The sequence below is a fragment of the Balaenoptera acutorostrata genome, chromosome 6 (genome assembly GCF_949987535.1).
Source record: "Balaenoptera acutorostrata chromosome 6, mBalAcu1.1, whole genome shotgun sequence".
Taxonomy (NCBI): Eukaryota; Metazoa; Chordata; class Mammalia; order Artiodactyla; family Balaenopteridae; genus Balaenoptera; species Balaenoptera acutorostrata.
Window position 1 is genome coordinate 77,270,019 of NC_080069.1, and position 21,085 is coordinate 77,291,103.

A 21,085-nucleotide genomic window follows, 5' to 3' on the forward strand; every position below is an offset into this window, starting at 1 on the left:
TGATTCACTAGTTTACAGAGAACCAGGACTTGAACCCTAGAATTCTGAATCTAGAGTTCAGGCTCTTAACAGTTACACTCATGTGTCTTCCAAAACAATTGAGAGGCAATAATTTCAAAGAATCAATTCTGCAAGGGTATAACTAGAACCCTAGACCCTGTGTTGAGTCTGAAAGGGCACCTTAATATTCTCAGAACTTCTTCATGCAGAAGTTTACCAGACTCTACATGATTCTTTCTTATCTAAGAGAAGCTGACATACACACAAAACGGCAGTCCTTTTTACTTTCTATATTCTTTATAGTAAGCATTTACCAGTTTTCGAATAAAAGAATAAGTTTTGAATGAAACCTTACTCTGTAACTTTGCCAAGTTAAAGAAGGAGAGGGAGGCTAGGAGGTAGGGAGGGAGAAAAAGAGAAAGAATGGAAGGAGGGAAGGAAGGAAAGAAGGAAGGAAGGAAGGAAGGAAGGAAGGAAGGAAGGAAGGAAGGGAGGAAGGGAGGGAGGGAGGGAGGGAGGGAGGGAGGGAGGGAGGGAGGGAAAGAAGCGCTGTCATTTAATGTTCTTATTTCAGCAACTGTGGATAAATAAGAAACATGATGTTCATTACTTCCCTTCCTTAACAACTGCAGCATCTCAGAGTCACCTGACTTCATTCAATACTCTTATAATTAATCCCCTTCACCTTCTGCCAAAACAACAAAAAAGGGTACTTCCAAACTACTCTAAACTACAGCAAATCCATTAAACACAAAATGTGGCCATTAAAGAAGCCACAAATAAGTGTTCCCAGGACCCAAACGACCTGGAAATTAATGGGGACAGAAAGGGAATCTAATCAGGAATTGATGCTGATTTTACATGGGGCAAAGAACATTCTCAGAGCGTGTCTGTCAAAAACACTTGCTTTGTGGGGTTTGATTTCTGAACAAAAGTAATTATTTAGATGAAGCTTAAGCTCTATGACAAAGGGAGAACAACATGATTGAAGGTGCTGTTAAAGAAACTGCTGTATGTGTCAAGCAGCAGACCAAAATAATAGATACATCCTGCTGGAACAAATGAGAGAGTACGACAAAGACCCCTTTATGATCATCTATTAAGGAAGAAAGGACTAAACTAGATACTCTTGAGTGCCAGGCTCACCAGGGTGAGAGGGGAATCAGACTATAATCTCCTCTGAAAGGGAGTGGAAATCTTTTGTTTGAAGCTGAAATCACTTGATACTTGATTGTTTCAGGGTGAGAAAGGTTGTTATTACTTAACAGCCTGGAGGCCCCTTTTGTGGGAGATAATGTCTCCAGAGGTACCCAAAACAACAGAAAAAAAGGCAGTGAGAGCCTAAATGAAGTCACCATCCCACTGGGAAAAATATTTCTCTTCACATTCACAAAATGGTATCCTAACATGAAAATTCAGATGGTGTCTGCCACAAACTAATATGATCAATAAATCAAAAATAATCATGGTATGTTTTCCCCAGGACCCTTCTGCAAAACTGTATATATATTTTTCTATATATTATGAGTCCATTAGCTCTATTTTACTGAAAAACATGTAAATACATAAGCAACAAATACAATCATTATTTTCCTAAGTAACACATTATTGAAACTATGTTAGAATAAATTTACAAGAAAATAATAATATGCAGATTTTCCTCGTAATTTATTACAATTTTTTAATAAGACACAAATACATTGCTTTAGGATTTCACTTTACATTTAGGAGCTTGCTTTAGTAGTATTATAAATCAATTACTTTAAAATATATTGATTGCTAGCTAGATTTCAATTATTCATGCGGAAAAATTGTCATTTCACTCATTCAATAAGCAACTGCGAGCTCTTACTGTCATTAGAGAATTGTGGGAGGGACTATGGGGGAAAAAGATAAAAGATATACAGCATCCCCAAGAAATGCAATTCCTAAATTCAATTTTATTATTTATTTATTTTTAATTATTCCAAGTATTTATTTTAACAGTATTTGTGTCAATGAAATAGTATAAAAAGTTAAACAATATTACACAGAGTCCTAAATTCAATTTTAAATCACTTGCTTGAAGGAAGAGTGAAATTGACCAAGGAAATATCATGAAATACTGTGATAGGTTTCCAGGCTGCTCAGTCCATAAGGTTGTTATTACTGGTAGCATTAGTTTGAACATTAGTTTATGTTCCCAAGAACAACGGAGAAACCTAATAGAGGAAAGAGGATGAAGAGTTTCCCCTGGCTTGCAAGCTTTATTCAACGCTAGCATTAGGTGTCATTTTAAAATTTTTACTACAGATGGAAGTTTTTACTTAATATACTGTTAATTTGTTTATATCATCTGTCATTTTTAAAAGGGCTGTATTTCTAGTGGAAAGCACATAGTATACAGAAGGAACACACCAGTATTTTAAGATATATTTTAAGAGTTATTTTGGACTGTGCTAAACCCCTAAACACAGACAAACAATCCAAAATGAGGAATAACCCAAGTCATTCATATCAAATTTGGAAATACACTCTACAAAGCTTTTGGAGCATAATTTTTGGTATTTAGATGTTCCTTAGAAGAATTATCTTGTGAGTATTTATTTCCTGGATGATTAAAAACCTAGTAGCCCAAAAGCCTTGGTAATAATTAATTTAAAAATAAAATCACGCAATTAAAAATTTGCACCAGGAATTTAGGCAAAATTTAAAGTAGATAATGAAAGAAATTACTAAAAGTATGAAAAAAATCATATCAACTTAAAGATATGCAAATGCTGAAAAAAGGGGTAGCGTTCAAAACCTAGTACTTTTGTCAAATTCTCAGTTGCCCTCACAAAAAAAAATACCTTAAAAATTTGTGGTTATTTTAAATAAAATTCTTCTCTTGGATAAAAAGAGTGTATAAACTCAAACAGTAACTGTGGGAGGGGCTTACAGTTGGTAAGAGTATTCAATTAATTAATTTGATTATAAATTACAATAATCACAGAAAGTAATTTATTTTGAAATTTCAACAACATTAAAGGAGATCATAGTTGGGGTTTTTTGACCTATTAAAAAGGGGCATGATTTTAAGAAAACTGAGATAGTCTCCTATAAAGTTTTCAAATACTGTGCTATTTCATCCATGAAGGCTTCTCAGGATTCCACAATAAGTTCCCTGCCTGCTCTTCCCTGTACTCCGTTTAAAACTCTTATTGAATCACCTTGCTTTCTGCCTTATGTTTCAGTTAATGTAAGTACGTGTCCATCTCCTGCAGTTGACCAAAAGCCTCTTGAGAGCAGGGACAACACCTTACTCTTCTTGGTATTCTCACAGGAACTTACACCCAGCAGGAACTCAGTAAGTGCTTACTGAACTTAGAACTTACTGTTTTCCTCCCTCCCTCTCTCTCTCTCTCTCTCTCTCACACACACACACACATACACACACACACACACACACACACACACAGATTGGAATTTCCCATTTACTCCTTTTTCAACATCCCTGAGGCTCTGGGAAATTTGTCTAATTTCCATATTAGTTGCCCTAATTTGGGAAAAATTGAGAACATTTACTACTTCAAGCAAAAAAGTCAACGCATTAATTTTTACAAAATGCTAATATGCAATCTAGTGGGTGACTGAAAGGGTATTATTAACAACTGCAAATAGAAATTCTAAAGATAAAGAACAGCAAACCATCTAGACAAGTTCAAATTTTCACAATATTTGTAAGTTTTAGCCACACATTATGAAATGCAGTAGGTACTTAGGAAAAAGGAAATGTTCCATTCCACTTTATATTGTTATGCTGACAGCAAATAAATGCTATGATCAAAGGAAAAGTCTTCCCAATACAGAGAGAGCGGCAATTAATTCAAAACTCCTAAGAACTCTTTAAAAGGGCTGAGTTTTCATTTTCTTTCTACTGCTGAGCTACTAATACACAAGGCCAATTGCCTACCACAAGTGCTTATCACTTACACAGTGGTTGAGGACACTTGCCCTATAGTGCAAAATCATCCAGCCCCTCCAACCCAACGTAGGGGTGTCCCACAGCCCACTGCTATGCCATGCATATTGGCCCCATCATACTGAACACCTAATGAAAATGCAATACTTTTGACTCATTTAAGTTCTTTTAAATCCTGCCGGGCTTCCCTGGTGGCGCAGTGGTTGAGAATCCGCCTGCCAACTCAGGGGACGCGGGTTCGAGCCCTGGTCTGGGAGGATCCCACATGCCGTGGAGCAACTGGGCCCGTGAGCCACAGCTGCTGAGCCTGCGCGTCTGGAGCCTGTGCTCCGCAACAGGAGAGGCCGCGACGGTGAGAGGCCCGCGCACCGCGATGAAGAGTGGCCCCCGCTCGCCGCAACTAGAGAAAGCCCTCGCACAGAAACGAAGACCCAACACAGCCAAAAATAAATAAATAAATTTATAAAAAAATCCTGCCTACACTTGGTATAAAAACTTATTTTTTTTTTTAATTTTATTTATTTATTTATTTATGGCTGTGTTGGGTCTTAGTCTCTGTGCAAGGGCTTTCTCTAGTTGCGGCAAGTGGGGGCCACTCTTCATCGCGGTGCGCGGGCCTCTCACTATTGTGGCCTCTCTTGTTGTGGAGCACAGGCTCCAGATGCGCAGGCTCAGTAATTGTGGCTCGCAGGCCTAGTTGCTCAGCAGCATGTGGGATCTTCCCAGACCAGGGCTCGAACCCGTGTCCCCTGCATTAGCAGGCAGATTCTCAACCACTGCGCCACCAGGGAAGCCCTAAAAACTTATTTTTGAATGGAAAATTCAGGCTTGTAGGAACAGTCAAGAAACTGGCATGATCTCCTCAAGTTTATCTTTCTTTGATGAAGGACATAATTCTTGAAACAGTATCCAACCTAAAGGTCAGTTCCACAAATTAGTCTACTTTCTGAGAGTTTCAGTACAACTGGCCAAAACCTGGCTAAGGAAACTTTTCCTTTTATTAAGATCTTAGTAGGTCTTTGTAACACACTGACTGGTATGCTCAGTCACAGCAAAAATAAAAGTAAATTATGTCAGGAAAGAGAGGTGTTCGCGAATTATCATGAAAACAAATGATAATTTTGTTTATAATTACTAGTAATCATGACCTAACAAAATTCTTAACCAGCTCCTAATGGCCTTGAACTTTCAATTAATGGTTCTAACTTCCAATCTCCTATTTTTAAGAGAAGGAAAAGAGAGAATAACATCAAGGTGATTTTCAGGTTTGGGTTTTTTGTGTGTGTGGGGCGGGGGAGTAGGAGGTAGGATGTTTCATCTAGTTTTGTTTTAGATTCAGATTATGTCTGTAGTTGATAAACAATGAGCTCAACAACTCAATCATTCAAAACTATTCAGTAAGAAACAAACTTAGCAAAGTTGACTTTTAGGATCTTTAGTTTCACAAACTGTCAAATATTTAAGTGTGATCAATATTCTCATATAAAGATTTTCAAATGCAAAGGATAAAACAAAGAGAGTTTCGGAGAGGGGGAATTCTCTTATACATAGTTTAGCAGAATATACTTTATTACATATTCTATTCCCAGACCAAACAAGATAAAACACATTTTTCTACAACAGTGACTGCAAAGGAATTCAGCATAAATGCTAGGTCTATTCCTATAGCTATTTGAGAGAAAATAGACAGATGGTGGGAAAAAAAATAAGTTCACTTTCATTCAGAGATCTGCTTGGTTTTGTGTAACCAGACTCCCAAAGAAATGAATACTCTGAGACTTCTAAACAGGACAGTGCCTTCACACTGTCACATTCACACATTCTCCATTATTACCCAGCACTTGTCATAGCCCTTCTGTCTCTGTCCTTCAACTCTCCAAATCAGGATGAGTCATTAGCACCTGCAACTGTCTGGCACATTCCCAAGAAATAAGACACTTTGCAGAGTTAGTTTACCTGCATTGATTTCTGCTCATTTTACTAAGCTGATCACACCGAGGCCAATGCTCAGAAATAGAAGGGGAATGTACCAACCCTGAATCATCAACAGCTCCCTATGAAGTGAAAGGATAAGGTACTGAGACACTTTAATTCTAATCTTCTACCTTCTTTTCTCCACTTGGTCAATTTAGACACATATGATGAATGATATGCTCAAAAGTTAACCTACTATTATATATAAACACCAATATGCACCTGACTTCCAGTTTGGTACCATATATTGTTCACATTATCTCCCCCCTCAAAAGGAAATAACTCTCTCAATACACACTAACTCTATTAAACCACAATACCGAGAAATCACAAGGAATATTTCAAACATATAGTCCTAAAAAGACTAAATTTACTAAAAAGAAAATTTTTCACACTAAGCATTTGAGTTGGAATAATTATTATTTAAAGTTAGAAGACATTTTTTTTCCCTGCTTAGAAATTCACTTTTCATCTAATCTATACCCTCTTTGCTAGAAAACTATAGTCAGGAAACAGTAAATCCCTGGAAAACAAAAATTAACTACAAATACCAAGAGTTTGCTTTCGTGGAAAACGAAACAATATATGCTCATGGGTCTGTATTTAAGGATTTCAGATTAGCAAATTAGCTACAATTTCACTGAAGTGTATATATCCTTGGCAGATTCTATTGGAATCTCCTGTTAAAATATGGTCCCTCAAAACAGAGTCTTTATTTATATCTAATGCCCAAAGTAAACCCAGTGAACACTTTCCCACTTTAAAGTAAGTGACCTTTAAGAAATAGTTTAATTCATTATTTTACCTCTCTCATTTATGCAAGGTATAGGAGGCAGATGTCTGATTTTTCTGCCACCAAATATACTCATTAATCCTGTCTTTTTTCATATCTGTTAGCCTGTCCGTGAAAAGCAATGCTTGACCCTAAAGCCAAGATGGCTGATAGAGCGAAAAGACTGGAGAACATTATCCCGGGAAACAAAAGAGAAACAAAAGGGGCAAAAATACAGATCTACAGACCAAGGCGGGTAGAAAGGGTGACAACTGAACAATATCTCACACTCCTCGCCCAATCAAAAACAAAATTTTTAAAAAAGAGCAAAGTACGTAGGCCTCTGGGTAGAAGTAAAGAACTAAAGGATAAGCAAAACTAGAGGATGATTGTTCTTTAACTTGGAAAATTGGAGAGAGAAGGAGAGGGTCATGTTACCTACCAGTTCTCTGCTCTTCACGTCTGTTTCCTTTCTTCCGACTATTATTCCTCAGATTCCTTTTTCTCCTTAATTCTTTCTACTGAAAGCTGTTCTTTTTTCTCCCCTCCCTCTCAAGGGTCTTTAGACCATCCCCCTTCGCCCTTTTTCCCCACTGGCTGGGAGGACACAGCAGAGAGACTCCCAACCTGCTGACAGTGACGGATGGCTGTGCAGAGGCACACAATGGCGGACGCAGGCATGTCATCAGCCTTGCAGCTGGCCTTCGAAAGAAAGAACCAAAGCCTAAGTCTGACCTGAGGGAGGCTGATTTAATTAAGGTCATAGCAAAGGGCAGAGCTGCCTGTGGGCTGCATTCTCTGCCGAGTGCCAGGGACAAAGCTTTAAGATGCTTCTCCAGAAGAAAAATTCAAGAAAGTCATGTTGGTAGAATGTTGAAAGGTGGGGAAAAAAGAAAAGACAACAGAGATGTGTTTGATAAATAAGTATAGGTGTACCAAAAGTTTATGATCCAGTGATATACAGACATCAAAATGCAGTGACAGTAGGAAACATATACCAAGTATGTTTTGACATGCCTTTCAAACTAAGAAACATCCCAGATGAATAATGAGATGCCCAGACTGAAGTGATCCAGGCTACTCAATCCAACATCAAAGCAAAGTTTCTATTAATGGCAGGGGCAGGATCAGAATCCAAATGTATATATTTTTTTTAACCTACAACACATAGTCTATTTTTCATACAGTATATTTAAGAGAAAAGCCTTACCAAACAGGGAATGCGTTCAGGTTTGGGGATTGCTTATGAGACAAGGATTTTGCTAGATGATTGGGACCCAGTGGTGCAAAAAATATACATGATCTCTACCTTCAAGAAGCGCATAGCCTAGCGTTGGGGGGGGGCGGTGTGTGTCAGACGATGACACAGGTAAACAAGTAATTACAATATATGTTGAGGCAAAGACACTGGGCTGGGGTGTCTAAAGGGGTGACAGCCTGATTTTATTAAATCCCAAACTTACTTACCCAAATGTATACCATCAGACTACTACTAATACCTTCCTTTGCATGTGTGAACTAAAATCTACCACTGAACTCTGCCCCTAAAATGACAACACACTGCCCAACAATAACCAATATAGGGAGAAAACAACAAACTCATGATGTCTTTCGTAGACTCCAGAAGGCTGGCTGGCAGGTGTCACCTGCAGATGAGTTCCTGAGTCCCTGGCCAAAATACAAAAAAATCAGTCCCTGTCCTCCTAGGGCTTGTGAAACCTAGGCCTACCATAGGGACCATATTACACGCCTTCCATAGTCTCCTTGACATTTGTCAAATTCAGGGGTACCAGAGAGTCAAAAGGCAGGACCCCCAGTGAACGAGCAATTACTCAGCACCGGAGCAGAGGCTGGACTTCGCATGGCTGAACAGGGATAGAATACTGCCAGCAGGAGCAGGACAGGTAAACAGGGGCTGAGTAATGAGCTCAAGTGATGAGGACAAGCACAAACAGGGAGCAAGAAGAAATGCTTTAAGGCTAAAGCCAAGTTCAGACGACATGGTAACCAGGCAGCTGGGGAAGGTTATCCATGAACTGACCATATACTGTGAAGGGGGGCCATATGGTAAGGACAGGCACTTGGGCAAGCAGAAACTAATATCCATCAAAAGATGTCATTAATCATGCGGATAAGACGATTTATCTCTCATTTGGCCTTTTCACCTATACCTTTATACACAGCCCACTTGCTACCAAATTGCTAGCTTCTCAACATTACTAGCACTTCATTCTGTCTGAGTACATGGCATTGGATGGTTGGGGAATGGCTATCACCAAGCACCTATTGAACAATTAAAGCCATATCTTTTGCATTAATGAAGTACAATATTTTTTAAATCCTCATACAACGTTGACTTTATAGTGGTGGCACTGGCGGTATTAAAAACAATGGTATGTGTGGGGGGTTTTTTTAGGCACAATTTTTAAAAGATGACTCATTTTTCTCATTTCTTCTGTAACTGGAATCAGGCATTTGTCCTTGTGCTAAACTTAATCTTTCCAATCCCTTAAATGTTAATAATGAATTTTCCAACCTCATTGTGTGTTAAAAAACAAACAAACAAACAAACAAAAAACCTCACTCATTCTTCAGGGAAGTGAGTCACCACTAGCAGAGACCATTATGATAAGATAAGGCTTGTAGTCTCCAAGCACAAGCCAGTAATTAGGCAAGAGCCCCCAAATCAATAATAATTTCACTCTTCGGAGAGACTTAGTAATCAGACACGACACCTAGTTTGTGGTGAATATGCATATGTTTTAAGATACTAACATCAAACTCAGAGTCAATGAGGACAATTCTTTTCTCAGTTGCTCAATATGGATTGTCTTAAACTGCAACATTTTCAGGCAAAAACAATGTTCCAGTCGCACTTCTATGCAACGTTAAAGTCATTTTTTTTTCCAATTTTTTTTTTTTTTAATAGTTACTCTATTTATTTATTTATTTATTTTGACTGTGTTGGGTCTTCGGTTCGTGCGAGGGCTTTCTCTAGTTGCGGCAAGTGGGGGCCACTCTTCATCGCGGTGCGGGGACCGCTCTTCATCGCGGTGCGCGGGCCTTTCACTATCGCGGCCCCTCCCGTTGCGGGGCACAGGCTCCAGACGCGCAGGCTCAGCAGTTGTGGCTCACGGGCCAAGTCGCTCCGCGGCATGTGGGATCTTCCCAGACCAGGGCTCGAACCCGTGTCCCCTGCATTAGCAGGCAGACTCTCAACCACTGCGCCACCAGGGAAGCCCTAAAGTCATTTTTAAAATACATTAAAGCTAAGACTGCCACAAGCTCTCCTAGGCAAACTTTTCATAATATAGAATCTCATCGAATGCTGCCAAAGTTTTACTTATTGTCCAAACTAAGATGAAGCCCTGATCAAGTAAATAAAGTGAAAGGTTTATCACTTGTCACCAGGTAATGAAAATAAATATCTTGTTACAAGTCTGGTTAGTCTAATAATAACAATTTCAGAGCAGATTTGCCTACTAGATCAAAGGACTGATTTGCTGGGAGATAGCAATTCTGAGTTTTAAGTCATACACAGCTTTGAGTCTGTTTCACTTTTTGTAAAGAGACATTTTTTTTTTATACATTATTTAATTTTTATTTATTTATTTACTTATTTTTGGCTGTGTTGGGTCTTCGTTTTTGTGCGAGGGCTTTCTCTAGTTGCAGCAAGCGGGGGCCACTCTTCATTGCGGTGCGCGGGCCTCTCACTATCGCGGCCTCTCTTGTTGTGGAGCACAGGCTCCAGACGCGCAGGCTCAGTAATTGTGGCTCACGGGCCTAGTTGCTCCGCGGCATGTGGGATCTTCCCAGACCAGGGCTCGAACCTGTGTCCCCTGCATTGGCAGGCAGATTCTCAACCACTGTGCCACCAGGGAAGCCCAAGAGACATTTTAATAAAGATCCTATGCCTCACACATCTTTGTATCATTCACAGCAACTTGCACAGTGCCTTGTACATCTTGGGAATGTAACAAAATATTTGCTGGGCAGTTTCTAACAACCATCATTAAAGGCTTCCCAAAGCAAGTACGGGAAAAACAAAAGAACATGCAAACCTATTTCTAATATGCTTTTATCATATGTTTCACAACACAAATCTGAGTAATGTTTCTTACTCAGAAGAACTTGCTTCTTTTAAAAAATGTGCACTTCGACAATATTTTAAATTAGTAGACTATTTATAGAAAATGCAAGTAAAGTTAACATTACTTTTACACTTAGTTCCTTATCTGATAAATTTATTACAAGTAGCTTCACCCCACTCTGTGCACCATATCGTATCTAGATTCTCCCAAACAAAACAGAAGGTATAGTGTCTGCCTTAAACTTGGGCGCAGTGGGTTTCTAAGCCCGAATGCAAATTATTTCACTATTAAAACATTAAAATAACTAAATTGCTAACAAAACCAAAGAGTAACAAATTAGAGTATACTGGAGAGAAAAAAAATGCTGGCTGGAAATAGGGACAAAGGGGTTCTTGTCCCTGCTCAGCCATTACTTTACTACATGACCTTACCTAATTAGTTAGCCTCTCTGGGTCTCAACTTCCTCATTTTAATATTATTTTTGAGGCCCATTCAAACTGCATGCTAAGATTCAGCACGTGTAACTGTCCTGCGAACTGATTTATAGTCATACCACCCTTCCCCCAAAAAGTCACATTTAACATGGCAGTTTTAAATATCTGAGTATGGATTTCTATCAAAGGCAATTTATTAAAATGTCAGATGAGCTTAAGTCCATTTCAAGTGGAGAATTAAGGCAAGTGTATTAAATAAAGCAAGTACTGCTTACAGATTCAAGTTTCACCTAGACAGCAGCTGTTGCTATTGAGAGCACAGCCTTTCTTTATATAAATAGTATAGTTGAAAATTACACCTCTATACAAATGGAGAAAACTATTAAGGGTGATTTTCATGGTCTCAAAAATGTAAATGTATAGTTTTTCTTGTCCTTTCTTCTCCCTTTTCTATATTCATTTTGTTAGGATCAAGACAAACAGTAGGACTAGCCTGACTTGGGAGGGAGGGAGGAGAGTGCGGAAGTTACAGTACAGACCCAGACAAGCCCCTCTCAACTGATGTACTGTACTAGGCAGCCCATCCTTCTAATTAGTGTTCACAACCCAAAAGCGATGAAAAGATTTCCTATGGCTGAGATGAAGATGCCTGAACAAGTGAGACTCACCATATGACAACAGCTGAAGACTTGCACTCAAGATGGGATTCAGCACACTCAGAAAAGGGCCAATAAAATAGAAATCTGTGACTGAGACCAATTAGACTAAGTTATAAACTGTATCTATTTACAGCTTTTAAAAAGAACATATTTTGAAAGTACCAAACAGCATTAGCTTGTATGGTACTTTATCATATACACAGTAAATTAAATCAAAGTTAATCCTCAAAGAATTCCATAAAGTTATTTTACAGATGAAGAAACAATATGTGAAGAATTTGGGGATCTGCCCAATAAGCAAATGGTTAACAATTGTCAGAGCTCTGTTTTAAACTCAATTCTGACTTCAAGTCCTCCAATCTTTACATTTCAAAATGGTACCTCTAACACCAGTTTTCAGCCCCTACTATTATGTCTGATTTAGTAAATTTTATTTTTCACTAAATTGCTTCCCCCTCCCATTCCCAATCTGATCCTCCTCTGGGTTCTTAAAGCATTCTATGCATAATTCTCCAAACACTTACTGGGCTTTCTAATTGTTCATTTCCTTTTGTACCTGAATAGACTCATTTCTTCAGCAGCAGAGATCGTTTTATCTTTCTTTATAGATGGAAGCCACCAGGTTATCTTTGCTCCTTGTATTTTGTGGGGTCTTTTTTTTGGCCTCGAGGCATGTGGGGCCTTAGTTCCCTGACCAGGGATCGAACCCGCGCCCCCAGCATTGGCAGCAAGGGTCTTAACCACTGGACCCCCAGGGAAGTCCCTATCTTTGCTCCTTGTGACCTCTCGAATTTCAACCACTTCATCCAACTCCCTCTCCCTACCAAAAAGAACACTCCACAAAGAGTGGGCAATCAGATTGCTTCCAGAAAGCCTGACACACAATAGGTGATTGATAATTGTTAGCTGAAGGGATGGTGGGTGGGTGGATGATACAATACTCATAAATATTTTACAGCACTTTACAAGGTACACATTTATATACAGCATCCCATGTGAGTCTAAAACTGTTAATTTGACAATGATAATTTAAATTTTCTCTTTCTGACATGTGGTTCATCATTCTCAATTTCAGAAACTTGCCCAGAGGCACATAGCTAGTAAGTAGTAACTTTTCAAATTCAGAAATGGCCCACAAGACTACCTTACTCTCTGCTTTGTTTCCTCTTCATTTCCAAGATAGTTGTTTGAGAACAGGCTTGATATGTCTATTAGAACATGAATGAGGTGTTGCCCCATTCTGGTTTCCTGTTGTGAAAGTTTCCTGACTTTTGAAAATTTGAGGGGTTATAGGCCAAATCAAGAAAAGAGACTTTATGGGACTTCCCTGGTGGCGCAGTGGTTAAGAATCTGCCTGCCAATGCAGGGGACACGGGTTCGAGCCCTGGTCCAGGAAGATCCCACATGCCGCAGAGCAACTAAGCCCGTGCGCCACAACTACTGAGCCTGTGCTCTAGAGCCCACAAGCCACAACTACTGAGCCCACGTGCTACAACTACTGAAGCCTGAGCGCCTACAGCCCATGCTCCGCAGCAAGAGAAGCCACCGCAATGAGAAGCCCGCGCACCATAACGAAGAATAGCCCCCACTCGCCTAGACCCTGCTCGCCCCAACTAGAGAAAGTCTGCGTGCAGCAACCAAGACCCAATGCAGCCAAAATTAATAAATAAATAAACAAACAAAAAAAACCCCAATAATCCTTAAAAAAAAAAAAAAAGAGACTTTTACTCAGACAATTAGCTGTGACAAAGGAAATCTAAACAAGTACCATGTAAGAATTTACTGATTCAATTTTCCTGTCCACACACACATACACAGTTCCCAGTCCTCACCTTGCTTGCTCATTCAGACTGTAAAAGGGAAACAGGTGATGACTCAGAATTCACTTCTAACCTTACTTTTCTGGGCCTGTAAACACATTCAGATAAGACAGCATCAGGTGGACTGAACTGAAAACCACAAGACAAGACTTCCAGTTACACACACACACACACACACACACACATCCTGTAGTGCAGGTACACAGAAAATTGAGGAGTGGTTTTAATGTAAAGGATAAAGCACCAAAATGTGCTACCCAATGTTTACTAAGCAGAGGAAGTGCACTATCTTCTGCTTTGCCCAGAAATGCAAACTCAAAAGAACCCTTTGCATAGCTAATCAAAGACACAACCAAAGTATGATGCCCAGACCAATTTTGAAAATAGCAAGTTTCCTTCAAGGGTCAAACAAACATTAATAGCTCTTTTCTAGACAACCAAAGAACCATAAGGCTAAATATTTTAAATGTATTTGTTTTTATTTTATTTTTTTAACATCTTTATTGGAGTATAATTGCTTTACAATGTTGTGTTAGTTTCTGCTGTACAACAAAGTGAATCAGCTATACATGTACATATATCCTCAAATCTCCTCCCTCTTGTGTCTCCCTCCCTCCCTCCCTATCCCACCCCTCTAGGTAGTCACAAAGCACGGAGCTGATCTCCCAGTGTGAGGCAACGGCTTCCCACTAGCTATCTATTTTACATTTGGTAGTGTATATGTCAGTTCTACTTTCTCACTTCATCCCAGCCTACCCTTCCCCCTGCCGGTGTCCTCAAGTGCATTCTCTACCTCTGCGTCTTTATTCCTGCCCTGCCCCTAGGTTCATCAGAACCTAAATGTATTTGTTTTTAAAACAGAGACATTTCCAACAGGTAAGCCTGGCTGCTTTGAGGACTCAGTTCTCACTCAGCTCAGGTGAAACCTCCCTACATCCCCCTTCCTCTAAATTCTTCTCACTTTGTACTGGGAAGAGCTCACGAAGATAGTATCTGCACACCCTCAACACGTGCAATTATGCAACATCGCATCACAGTCACACTGAAACAAGGGGAGTGAACACAAGCCAGTGAGTGGCTCCTGTGCGGAATGAAAGTTCTTAAAATTATTAAGCACTCTATCCTTAACCCTTACTGCTGATGAAAGGAGACATATATCAAAGTCTGTTTTTCTAACCTAACGCGGAGAATTTAAGTGAGCGGCTTCCGCTCCACGGGAAATCTGGGGACACAAATCAACCCTCAGCAGAGAGCATCCAGGGACGTCAGAACCTTGGTTTTATTACAAGGGGTGTAGCAACCAGCATTAACCGCAGCACTTAGGGGTCCTCACAGAGCCGGACCCCCTTGCTTTGCCAAGACCTCCCAACTTTGCAGAGGAAAGCTGGAAGTGGGGGCCAGTCTAAGCCTTTCCCCAGCTTTAAAGAAAGCTGCAATAGATCTTAAAGAGTCGCCTTACCTTAACTAAAAGAAATTGGGGTGGGAGACCGGGGTGGGGGGAGAGCACCAACCCAGGGTAATAAAGAGACAAAGATCACCCCAAACGCGTACTCACTGAAGCCGAAACTGCAATGCACATTCCACCAACCTTTCACTGTAGTCGGCTTCCTGTGGGGTTTATTCCCCCAAGCCAGCCCTCTCCAGAAAGTTTAAGACTGTTCACACCGACTTTCAAAGGTCCATTGTTTGCTTCCCCGTAAAAGCAATGAAAAGAGCGAGGAAGAGAAAGAAATCAAGATGTGGTTCCCAAAGACCCTTTCTTATGGACAGGACTTACTCGGGGGAGTCTTGTTACTCCTAATCCAAAGAGGAGAAAGGCGGCGCGCGGGGGGAGGGCGGGAGGGTGCTGTGGGAGGCGGGAGGATTCTGCCGTTTCAATAGAAATGCCCCAATGCCTGACTGCCGGGAGCCGGGAAGGAGCGGAGGACCATGGTCCGCGTCCTGGCAGTGGCCCCCAGCGGGCAGCAAGGGAGGCAGGGCGGAGAGGTGGGGGTGCTGGTGACCCCGTTGCTTCTTACCTTCCCCTCCCCCGCTTAGCGTCGGCTAATTCAGGTGCCTACACAGCAGTCCAAAGAGACAGAGCCGAGCTCCTGGCGTCCCCTGGTCTGGATCGTCCCTCCATGGTCAGGGAGCCCCTCCAGCCCCGGCCCGCCGCCGCTGCCGCTTTTACGCAACTGGCAGCCGCAGCCTCTGCCTGGAGGTGAAACTCTCCTCCCGGGAATGACGCGCACTTCCCTCCGCCTCCGCCTCCTCCTCCTCCAGTCCCGAGCCTCAGGGGCAAGGGCCTCGGCTCGCTCTCTCCGGAGCAGCTGCTCCGCCGTCTCCGTTCCTTCCCCTCCGAGAGGAAGAGGAGGAGAATCGTGGCCCGGGCGGCTCGGGCCGAAGCGTCCGCGCGGCAATGAAGAGGGGGCGGCCGCGCGGGGCAAAGCGGGGTTCCGGGAGTCCCGCCTGTCCCTGGTCGGCGGGCGCCGCGGCTCGCTTGGGTCGCGCTCAGCCTCCGCCGCCCAGACAAGCAACCCGGCTCTGCGGGGCCGAGGGCTGCTGATTGGGCGCTCGGGCAGGCGAGACGAAGAAGGCGGGGGGAGAGGAGGAGCCTGCGGCCGGAGGAGGCGGTGACCGCGCAGGGCTCCTCCCGCTGCCCCAGCTCAGTGCGAGCTGCGAACGCCGGCGCTCAGCGCCTCTCGCTGCGGCGCCCAGGAACAGCACCTGACTGCCCGGTTGCCGAAGCAGGCCCCCCCAAGCAGCGCCCCACGCTGCGGCACCCATCAACTCCAGGTTGAGCCTAACCCTGAGCCCCCATAACCTCCCAGCTGAGCTTGACTCTGCACCTTCATCACTTCCCGGCTGAGCCTGACACTGCGCCCCCCATCACTCCAAGGCTGACCTGGACATTATACCCCTATCACCTCCCGGGGGAGCCTGACTTTGCGCCCCAACATCTCACGGCTGAGCTGGACATGCCCCTTCATCGCTCCTGGCTGAGCCAAACTGTGCCCCAGCATCCCCAAAGGGACTTCCACAACTCCCGAAATTTTCCTGTGCGTTCGGCCACCGCATCACGGCTGCCCCCACCTGGCCAATCACCGGCGCTGGTTTCTTAGCCTTTCCGGGAGAACAGTCTGCTCTCGACTCAGGACAGCTCCTCCGGCAGCGTAGAGCGGTCCCAGCATCCTGCTCTCAAGCCAGAATAAATATACCTACGTCTCCCCACGCCCCCTGCCCGCGCCACTCTGGAGTGGCTGCCACTTGCAGGAGTGGCGCTGCAGGCCACTCCCCCGCCCACCCCAACTCCGATGTACCTCTCCATGGACACCCACACTAGGGCTGGAATAGCCTGGCCGCCACCACAGCTGGAGCTGCTCTCACTGAGGCAAAGCTTGGCTCCCGCTGAGGGCGCGGCCGGGGTTTTATCACTCAGGCCTACGAGGTCCCGGGCTAGTGACAGCAGCAGGACTGCCAAATCCAGGCTGTCGCCATCCGCCACTTAATCCGGAATTGTAAGTTTTCCCGCTAGGGAGCTTTTTCAGGGAATACTGTACAGATAGATTGTTCAGTTTTCAGGGTTGCTCTTTTCTTTTTTCTCCACCCTTTTCATAAAAACTCAGTCCTGTAACCATGACACACCCAGCAGGCGGGAAGGGGAATTCTCTGTTTCGAGGGTTTTGGTTCAGGACTTTGCTGGAATCAGTGTTTCTAAATCTTGGCTGATAAAATTCCTCTGGGGCACTTTGAAAATTTTAGATTCCCAAACCTCGCACCACCTACGGAATTAGAGGTGCTGGGAATATGCAAGTTTGAGAAACAGTGCTAGAGTGCATCCCGGAATTAAATAAAATCTTGGAAAGATGCCTGTAAAATAGCAACACAGTCTAGTGCTGAGACCTTAAAGAAACCACCCAACTCTGGGAGCCACTGTCCCCTCTGGGAGAGGGAGGAAGGTTCTTAAAATAAGGCAGATGGTTTTGAACCACAAACTGGGGGGAACAAAGGACTATTTCAGTAATCTAAAGGTGAGATGTCCAGGACCATGCCTTGTAAGGACAGGACAGGAACTGTGTGACCCTGTGTGGTAGGCTAAAAAATAGTCCCCCTAAGATATCAGATCTTAATCACTAGAACCTGGAAATGTCCCCTTACAGAGAAACAGGGCTTATGCAGATTAAATTAAGGATCTTGAGTTGAGGAGATTTTCCTGGGTTTTCAGGGTGGCCCTAGCTGCAATCACATGTACCCTTATAAAAGGAAGGCAGAGAGGAAAAGGCAATGTGTCCAGGAAGGCAGGGATTGGAGTGATGCAGTCAAGGAATGCCAGCAGCCACCAGAAGCTGGAAGAGGCAAGAAAGGATTCTCCCCTAGAGCCTCCAGAGAGACAGCAGTCCTGCTCACACCTTGATTTCAGACTTCTGGCCTCCAGGAGCCTCAGAGAATAAATTTCTCCTGTCTTAAGCCACCAAGTCTGTGGTAATGTGTTAGAACAGCCAGAGGAAACAAATATACCCTGTGACCTGTGCAGTGCCAACTTTATGTTAAAATGCCCATTTTCTGAAGTTTTTTATGTGCCAGGCACTTTGATTAGAGTTGGGACATCTCATTTAATCCTCCCAATAATTACTATTCCAATTTTAGAGATGAGGATACTGGGACTCAAAGTTTAAGGAGCCTGCCAAGTTCACACAGCAAGAGCCTATTGGAATAAAGTCAGCCAACAACTCAAACATCAAAAATAACAATGAAAAGTTCACATAAACTATTTCAATGAAAGTTGTGGTTTGAAAGAGGTCTTCCTTCCATAACCTGTATCTATTGCCAAAACCAAAGCAAATGGATGTTGCTAGTAGGGGAGACTGTGCATGTGGGAGAAGGGCAGGGGATACAGGGGAACTCTCTGCACCTTCTGCTTTTTGTTGTGAACCTAATACAGCTCTAAATAAATTCTATTAACAACAACAACAATAACAACAAAAAAGTGGGGGGGGGAGACTGAATCTTTGTGTAAGCTACCTTTGAGAATTTTAAAATGTTTGTTCTTAGATATTTGTCTGGAACATGGAAAATCAAAGGTCCTTTTAAAAAAAAAAAAAGGCGCATGGTTTTGAAACTAACATGAAAGGAAGTTACAAAGGAGACAAAGTGAGAGGTCACAGAATGGAATTGATGTTGTCACCAATTGGGTCCCCAGGGAAGCAGGCTCTGAGACAGAGTGGTGGGATGGTCATTAAGGAATGCCCATGGGGTTGACACCTGTGGAGGGAGGGACAGGAAGCAGGATGGGACAGAAGGAGAAGTGGAGCTTCAGTGTAAACCCAACAACAGGCTCCGCAGACCTCCCCTAGAGGCCTTGCAGCTAGCCTGACCCATCAGAGTTTTGGGCCTACGTGGCTGGACCTTTATATGGCTTCCTGAATTAGTCATTGGATGTGGTACATCCTGGGAAGTAGTACGACCTTGGGAAGGTGACTCAGCAACTGAGGCAGTCCCTGAGAGGGCCAGCTGTCGACAGCACTCAGAGCTGAGCAGCATGTCCTCCCTTGAAGGCAGATCTGGCTGGCGAACTCCACGTCACCCACTCACACGGTAGGTGACACCCTCACCCTCACCATTGTGCTGTCTTTTCCATATGAGGAGGGAAAGCCCCAGGCTGGGTGGGATGCTCATAGGATATTTTTTGATTCCTGGTGGTGGCAGTGCTCACACTTTTGAGGCAGGATAGCACACTAAGACCTGAGTTCCTTCGGTGAGATTGCCTGGGTTAGAAGCAGGGTGCATAGCTCACTTGCCATATAACTTTGAACAAGATGCCTCTAAGCCTCAGTTGCTTTATTTAAAAATGGGAAAAATAATAGTACCTAGCCCACAGAGTCATTATGAGAATTAAATACGGTAATGCTGTAAGGCAGGGGTCCCCAACCCCGGGTCCACGGCCTGGTAGGAACCGGGCCGCACAGCAGGAGGTGAGCGGCGGGCTAGTGAGCGAAGCTTCATCTGCCGCTCCGCATCGCTCCCGATCCCTCGCCTTACCGCCTGAATCATCCCCACCGCCACCCCCCACTCCACTCCACCCTCCTCCCCTGGCAAAATCGTCTTCCATGAAACCGGTCCCTGGTGCCAAAAACGTTGGGGCCCGCTGCTCTAAAGGCCTTAGCTGCACACCTCATAAGTGTTCAGCAAGTTGCGTTACGGGTGCCTCAGGTCATCTCTTCTTTAGCCGTCTGTAATTCGCTAAATTGGAAAATGTATCAGGTTACACTCACAACCTGGGGATAGGAAACTGAATGCTCTTTGGATCCAGGTTGGAGGTGAAGGCCATGAGATACATACAATGAGCATTACCTAAAGGAAACTAGAATTTTCTTTTTAATGGTGAGAAACAACAGCCAGACTCCAAACATGTCTTATTCTTGCAAACCTCTCTGGCTCTGTATGTGCTTCCCTTTCCCAATCTCTCTGAAATGTCAGTTCTCCCATTCTGTACCTTGGCTGGCCCAACCCTTTACCACACTTGCCACTGTCCTTTTCGTCCCCTGAGCTGTATCAAATGTCACTCTCTCTGTGAACGTTCTAGGGTCACCATTTGGGGCTTCTCCTCAGCTTCAATGGCTCTGCACACACATCTGCTACAACCATTACCACACTGCACTGTGATTATTAAACAGGTCTTACACCCAGCTATTTCCATCCTGCCCACTCCCTCACAGCTGGTGAATTGGGGACCTGAAGATTCAGAGATTCATTCATTAAAAGTGAACTTCATTCATTTTTAAATCCTCAGGGCCTAGCACTGTTGTTGAGTGACACTGCTTATTGACTGGATGACAAAGGAGTTCACAGAGCCCTTCGAGAGAGGGCAGAGGACAAAATACCATGATTTGGAAAGAGTTTGTGCACCTCCGTGCTCAGCATTTTAGTGCCTCTGTTTGCTTTGCATTTTCCAGCTCCCCCTTTTAAGACAGAACCTCACTTGACTATCACCCACTCTTTCCCTTCTGTTTTCCCCCAGGCTGTAGAAAGTAATTCCTATGGTGTTTCATTCTATGAGGGTCTGAACAGATCGTTTTTATTTTTTTTTAATTTTTTTTCAGGAGTCTTTATTTCTCTCTCTCTCTCTCCCAGACCAGGGCTCGAACCCGTGTCCCCTGCATTGGCAGGCAGATTCTCAACCACTGCGCCACCAGGGAAGCCCTGAACAGATCGTTTTTAAATCATGTTTTTCTATTCATACTTGCTCCTGATTACATTTGGTGGAGGGTGTGGAAATGATTCTCCAGGTGATTAATGCTTCACTAGGAAGGTGTTGATATGCTGTTTGCCATCCTCACATTAATTAAAAGTCTTAGAGGAACTTTCTCCCCAGTGACCCAGTGCAATAACATTACAGAATGTTAGTGTGAACTT

The 21,085-nt window shown here is 43.2% G+C and overlaps 1 protein-coding gene across 5 annotated transcripts in view; it reads right to left on the reverse strand.

Moving 5' to 3' along the window:
* CEMIP2 (cell migration inducing hyaluronidase 2) overlaps nt 1–16,852 on the reverse strand; it is an 80,496-nt gene extending 63,644 nt beyond the window's left edge. For 2 of the 5 annotated variants that reach the window (XM_057548514.1, XM_007182259.3), the window contains exon 1: nt 15,712–16,216. The gene's annotated coding sequence lies outside the window, so the exon portion shown is untranslated. The other 3 variants (XM_057548511.1, XM_057548513.1, XM_057548512.1) reach the window with 3 other exon arrangements.
* Nucleotides 16,853–21,085: the final 4,233 nt, after the last annotated feature.